Below are 7,111 nucleotides of genomic sequence, written 5' to 3'. Positions count from 1 at the left end.
ACTTAGAACAACGCTTCCTCAGCTCTCGTCCCCTAGTATCCCTCTCTACTTGCGCTACATTGATGACATCTTCATCATATGGACCCACGGAAAGGAGGCCCTTGAAGAATTCCACGTGGACTTCAACAATTTCCACCTCACCATCAACCTCAGCCTGGACCAGTCCACACAAGAGATCCACTTCCTGGACACTACAGTGCAAATAAGTGATGGCCACATAAACACCACCCTATACTGGAAACCTACTGACCGCTATACATACCTACATGCCTCCAGCTTCCATCCAAGACACATCACACGATCCATTGTCTACAGCCAAGCCCTAAGATACAACCGAATTTGCTCCAACCCCTCAGACAGAGACAAACACCTACAAGATCTTTATCAAGCATTCGTAAAACTACAATAACCACCTGGGGAAGTGAGGAAACAGATTGACAGAGCAAGACGGGTACCCAGAAATCACCTACTACAGGACAGGCCCAACAAGGACAATAACAGAACACCACTGGCCATCACATACAGCCCCCAGCTAAAACCTCTCCAGCGCATTATCCACGATCTACAACCTATCCTGGAAAATGATCCCTCACTCTCACAGACCTTGGGAGGCAGGCCAGTCCTCGCTTACAGACAACCCCCCAACCTGAAGCAAATACTCACCAGCAACTACACACCACACCACAGAAACACCAACCCAGGAACCAATCCCTGTAGCAAACCTCGTTGCCTACTCTGTCCCCATATCTACTCTGGCGACACCATCAGAGGACCCAACCACATCAGCCACACCATCAAGGGCTCATTCACCTGCACATCCACTAATGTTATATATGCCATCATGTGCCAGCAATGCCCCTCTGCCCTGTACATTGGCCAAACCGGACAGTCCCTCCGCAAAAGAATAAATGGACACAAATCGGACATCAGGAATGGTAACATACATAAGCCAGTAAGTGAACACTTCAATCTCCCTGGTCATTCTATTACAGATTTAAAAGTCACTATCATTGAACAAAAAAACTTCAGAAACAGACTTCAAAGAGAAACAGCAGAACTAAAATTCATTTGCAAATTTAACACCATTAATCTGGGCTTGAATAGGGACTGGGAGTGGCTGGCTCATTACAGAAGCAGCTTTTCCTCTCCTGGAATTGACACCTCCTCATCTATTATTGGGAGTGGACTACATCCACCCTGACTGAGTTGGCCCTGTCAACACTGGTTCTCCACTTGCGAAGTAACTCCCTTCTCTCCATGTGTCAGTATATAATGCCTGCATCTGTAACTTTCACTCTATGCATCCGAAGAAGTGAGGTTTTTACTCATGAAAGCTTATGCCCAAATAAATCTGTTAGTCTTTAAGGTGCCACCAGACTCCTTGTTGTTTTTAAACATTCCATAGTTTAACGATTCCATTAAACAGTTATGACAATAGAAGTGTGGGGTAAAACCAAATGGAAATAGTGAAGGGACTTTTGAAGCAAGCATGAAAAAAAGCCAGGAAATTTTGAGTGGGGAAAAAATATCTCAGAGTGGTTAATGAGAAATAGGTGACGCTTGTTGGTGCTTTTGTTTTTAATTGTTCAGAGTATCTTAAAGTTTAGGACAGAGCAGCAGCAGAGAGGATTTAACAATAGGAGGCTTACAATAGAGTCCAAAATCCCAGATCTGAACCTCTTCCATAATGTTTCAGTGTGAAAACTGCTACAAACCTTTGTGGCTTGGGGCTCATTTTAGAGTGAGAGCCTTTAGCACTGAGACAAAAGGGCTTGTGAGACTGGAAATACCATGCAAGATTTGAGGGACACAAGTTTCTTAAGAAGGGAGGAATTAAATCAGACCCAGAGAAAACCCTAAGAAGAGGGATGGCTCCTTGTTGAAAGGCTCTGGCTGCACAAGGAAATGCTCATCATTAATTCAGAAGGTGCTAGAAAATACCTTTAACTGTAGATAGAAATTTATGAGGCTTTCTGTAAGATCACAAAACCAATATGATCAGTGTAGCAAGAGGTCAAAAGCCAGTGCTTGCCATTACATAAAAGGAAAAACAAAAATGGGGCTTGTCTCATTTTTTATGATGTATAAAGGGAACCTGAAACTTTGCTTTTTAAAGATTCATTTTTCTGCTTTTTTTTTTTTTTTTTTTTAAATGTTGGAAATTAAGTCTTGTCTGTGGTGGAAAGCCTATAATCACAGGCCAACTAGTGAAATAACACCACAGAAGTGTGAAAACTAAGAGTAAAGGATTTTTAATGTGGCCATTTAAAACTCTGGTTTTGTTCAGACCCGTATCTTCTATGACGAATTAACAATTCAGAGAAAAGACACCTTTGTTAAAATTCAGCTGGCCATTCCATTACAGTTTGAGAGCTCACAGTGCATAACCTCCAAGACACCCAGGAGACTCCACAGCAAAGCCAGCGAAGGGCAGTCTTGACAGTCCCAGTATATCTAAGTTAAAGCAATTTTTGAACACCTCTTTGTATTATATATATATCACCTTTTCAGTCCTGTGTCACAGAATATTTATTTCAGTCCATTTTCAATAAAGTTTAGGTGAGCAATTTCTTGTTTCTGGTTCTTGGGTGTGGTTTTTGAGCAGCTGCTCTGCCTCAGACACATTACTTTTGGGACAGGGATCATCTTTTTCATAGATTCCAAGGCCAGAAGGAACTATTGTTTTCATCCAGTCTGATCTCCTGTATAACACAGGCCATAGAACTTCCCCAAATAACTCCTAGAAGAAGTCTTTTAAAAAAACATCCAATCTTAATTTAAAAATTGTCAGTGATGTAGAATCCACCATAACCCTTGGTAAGTTGTTCTATTGATTAATAAGGCTCCGTGTTTGTCACAGAGGTCACAGAAGTCACAGATTCTGTGACTTCCTTGACTTCTGCAGCGGCTGGTGTTCCTGGCCTGGGGCCCCTGGGCCAGTCGCACCACCTGCTGCTGGGGGAGTCTCACCCTCCCCCCGTCCTCCAGCAGCAGGAGTTTGGGTGGGGGGGGGGGCGCTCAGGTCTGGGGATTGGGGTGTGGGGCAGTGCTTACCTGGAATTACCTGGGATCCCAGAAGGGCCTCAGGAACTCCCTCAGCTCCTAGCTCCGCGTGCTGCCTCTGCTGGCAGGCACCCCACCCCCCCTGCTACCATTGGCCGTGGTTCACAGCCAATGGGAGCTGCAGAACCAGGGCTTGGGGCGGAGTGGAGGCAGCACCTGGAGCTCAGGAGCTGGGTAGGGAGCTTGCCCCAGCCCCGCTAACCCTCCCCTGCAGCACCCACAGGCCACACACACCCCCCTCCAGCTACCCTGCTACCAAGTTTTAGTCCGGGGTATATACTAAAAGTTATGGACAGGTCACGGGCTGTGAATTTTTGTTTACTGACCGTGACCTGTCCGTGACTTTTACTAAAAATACCCATGACTAAAATGTAGCCTTATTGATTAATTACTCTCACCTTTAAAAATGTATGCCTTATTTCCGGTCTGAATTTATCTAGTTTCAATTTCCAGCCCCTGAATGGTGTTATACCTTTCTCTGCTAGACTGAAGAGCCCATTGTTAAATATTTGTTCCCCAAAGATGTAGGTACATACAGATTGCAATCAAATAACCCCTTAACCTTCTCTTTGTTAAGCTAAATAGACTGAGCTACTGGAGTCTGTTACTTTAAGGCATGTTTTCGAATCCTTTAATCCTTTTATTTTGTATTTATACTGTGCCTAGCACACTGGGGTCCATAACCAGGGCTCCTAGGCACTTCTACAATACAAATAAATATTTTTTACATAGCATCTTCCATCCAACAATATCAAACTGCTTCTCTAGAGGTTGACTGATTAAGTCCCACAACACCCACGTCTGGGAGGTATAGTGAGTGGTAGGCTTTTACAGATAGGGAAAGAGAGATACAGCAGTTGTGTTACTTGTATAAAATCATTCTGAGAGTCTGTCAGAGTTGGGATTAGAACCAAGTTATCCTGATACCTAATTTTGTGCTATTACGCAACACTACCTTTGTTAAATCTTCTGCCACTGGTTCTACACGAGTTTAAATTGAGCTCTCCTGCCATTGGCCGAGCCGAAGTACCATTACTTTCATTTTCCATTTGTTTCATTTCAGTGTGTCCAGTTTAAATTTTCTACCACAATCCTTTTTCCAGTTTAGCCCTCAATCTTATTACATTGGTCCCAGTTGTATGTTACAGACTATACCAGCAAACCCTCCCAGTGTAGGCGCAACTTATACTGTCAAAAAAGTTTTTTTGCTGGTATAGCTTATACTAATGCCCAAGCAAAATAAGCTATACTGGCAAAGACACTTACGTTAGTATAACTGCGTCTACATCAGTAGAGTTCGCCACTATAGAAATGTTGTTTAACAAAAAAAAATCACACCGCTAGCAAACATTATTATGCCAGCAAAAGCTTCTACTGCACTTCTGGCCAGAGCACTGGGTGACCTCTCGTGTAAGAACCATAAGGAATTTTCTCCTAAGTGCCCTTTCAGCACCCCTGAGTTCTAAGATGCTCACTCACACTCTCTATATTTAGTTCTTTAATTTCTACCAACCTTATGTTCTTTTTTCCACTTTAATAGCAAGTGCCAGTTTTTAATTTGACCACTTAGGTGTATATCTGCACCCATTATATTTCACATTGTAATAACAAATCAGCAGTACTTAGTGGTTTGCAGCAGAGCACTTTACAAATATTAGCTAATTACCACAGTACTGAGAAATACCAAATATTAAATAGGAACCATTACGATGCCATTGTTATTCATAGCAAAACTCAGCTTTAATTCAGGCATGCTCTGGCATTCAGATAATCAGTTATTTCCATCCCTTTGCCTCCACCCCACTTGGATCATTTTGTGTTTACCTTTAACTATTTTAATCAAGTAACAGGATTATTTACTCAGCTCTATGGTTTTTGCCGCCCCAAGCACAGCAGTCAGGCGGCTTTTGGCGGCACGCCTGCGGGTGGTCCGCTGGCCAGACAGATTCGGCGGTATGCCAGCGGGAGGTCCGCCGGTGCCATGCCTTCAGCGTCCCCGCTGCTGAATTACCACTGAAGCCGCGGGACCGGCGGACCTCCCGCAGGCATGCCGCCGAAGGCAGCCTGACGGCCGCCCTCACAGCAACTGGCAGGCTGCTCCCCACAGCTTGCCGTCCCAGACACGCGCTTGCTGCGCTGGTGCCTGGAGCCACCCCTGTATTTACTGCGTGTACAGTGCTTTAAAATTATAAAGCAACTCTGAGTGCTAAGTACTATTTAGAGTGAGAAGTATTTCTAAATTTGTAATACAAAGTTTAAAGATTTATACTGCTGAAAAAATATATTTATTCTAATTAATTTGCAAATTTATCTTCTGTGTCTTTACACAGAGCTTAAGACCCTGGAGGAAAGTAGTCGTCCATCAGTTTATTGCAGGAATATTGTTTTCTGTGGTTAGGACCAAATCCCTTGCTTTGTCTCTTCTTTCATCAGGGACTGACAAATGATTTGGGGCGGGAGGGAGGGGTTGAAAATGGTCTTTTTTTGAAAGTGAAAATGTTTCACAATTTTTTTATTTTGCTTTCGATGAAATCTGAAGATGGAAATACTTTCAGGTTTTGGTTTTTGCCCAAAGAAATACAGCACTTTTAATATGAAGAATGCAACTACAGAAAATGCTTATTTTTATTTTGTTGTTTCTGATATGGCCATCATGACCTCTCTTTTTTTGTCTGTAGGCCTGACTTGACATGAGTAATTGGTGAGGTCTTATTTCTTGGGAGACAGGATTAGGAAGGTAAATGGATCAGCCTTATTTCTGGAAACAGAATGTCTGCACTAGCCAAGATAAGGGGAAAACACGCAGGGAACCATTTACAATGGACAAGATAACAATGGATAAAATAAGCCTGGAATGTAAGATGAGATAAAAAGTAAGGGCTAGTCTACACTGGCAATGTTAAAGCGCTGCCCCGGCAGTGTTTTTTAATGTGGCTTGTGTAGTCGCGGCAGAGCACTGGGAGAGAGCTCTCACAGTGTTCTAAAAAAAAACCCACCTCCATGCTGGTGCACTGTCTACACTGGCTTTACAGCGCTGAAACTTGCTTCACTCAGGGAGGTGTTTTTTCACACCCCTGAGCAAGAAAGTTGCAGCGCTGTAAAGTGCCAGTGTAGACAAGCTACAGCTACAGTGGCAAGTGAAGGACAAAACTTTTGTCGTTCAGAGGCGTTAAAAAACCACCCACCTCTGAAAGACAAAAGTTTTGCCAATGACAAGTGAGAACAGCACTTTGTCGGCAGGAGAGCGCTCCTGCCAACAACGCAAATGCTGCTCATTGGGGGTAGAAGATTTTTGTCAGCAGCAGAGCCAACACTGGCTACACTGCGCGCCTTTTAGCGGCACGGCTGTAGCAGCACAGCCATGTCACTAAAAGCTGCGTAGTGTAGACATAACCTAAGTAATGCACAGACAGAGCATGCTGTACACGGACAGGTTCCTACAAAGTGACCAAGCCAGCCTCAGAACATAGAATCATAGAATATCAGGGTTGGAAGGGACCTCAGGAGGTCATCTAGTCCAACTCCCTGCTCAAAGCAGGACCAATTCCCAACTAAATCATCCCAGCCAGGGCTTTGTCAAGTCGGGCCTTAAAAACCTTCAAGGAAGGAGATTCCACCACCTCCCTAGGTAACGCATTCCAGTGCTTCACCACCCTCCTAGTGAAATAGTGTTTCCTAATATCCAACCTAGACCTCCTCCACTGCAACTTGAGACCATTGCTCCTTGTTCTGTCATCTGCCACCACTGAGAACAGCCGAGCTCCATCCTCTTTGGAACCCCCCTTCAGGTAGTTGAAAGCAGCTATCAAATCCCCCTCATTCTTCTCTTCTGGAGACTAAACAATCCCAGTTCCCTCAGCCTCTCCTCATAAGTCATGTGCTCCAGACCCCTAATCATTTTTGTTGCCCTCCGCTGGACTCTTTCCAATTTTTCCATATGCTTCTTGTAGTGTGGGGCCCAAAACTGGACACAGTACTCCAGATGAGGCCTCACCAATGTCGAATAAAGGGGAACGATGACGTTCCTCGATCTGCTGGCAATGCCCCT

The sequence above is a fragment of the Emys orbicularis genome, chromosome 2 (assembly GCF_028017835.1).
Source record: "Emys orbicularis isolate rEmyOrb1 chromosome 2, rEmyOrb1.hap1, whole genome shotgun sequence".
Lineage (NCBI taxonomy): Eukaryota > Metazoa > Chordata > Testudines > Emydidae > Emys > Emys orbicularis.
This window is presented reverse-complemented; position numbering follows the sequence as displayed.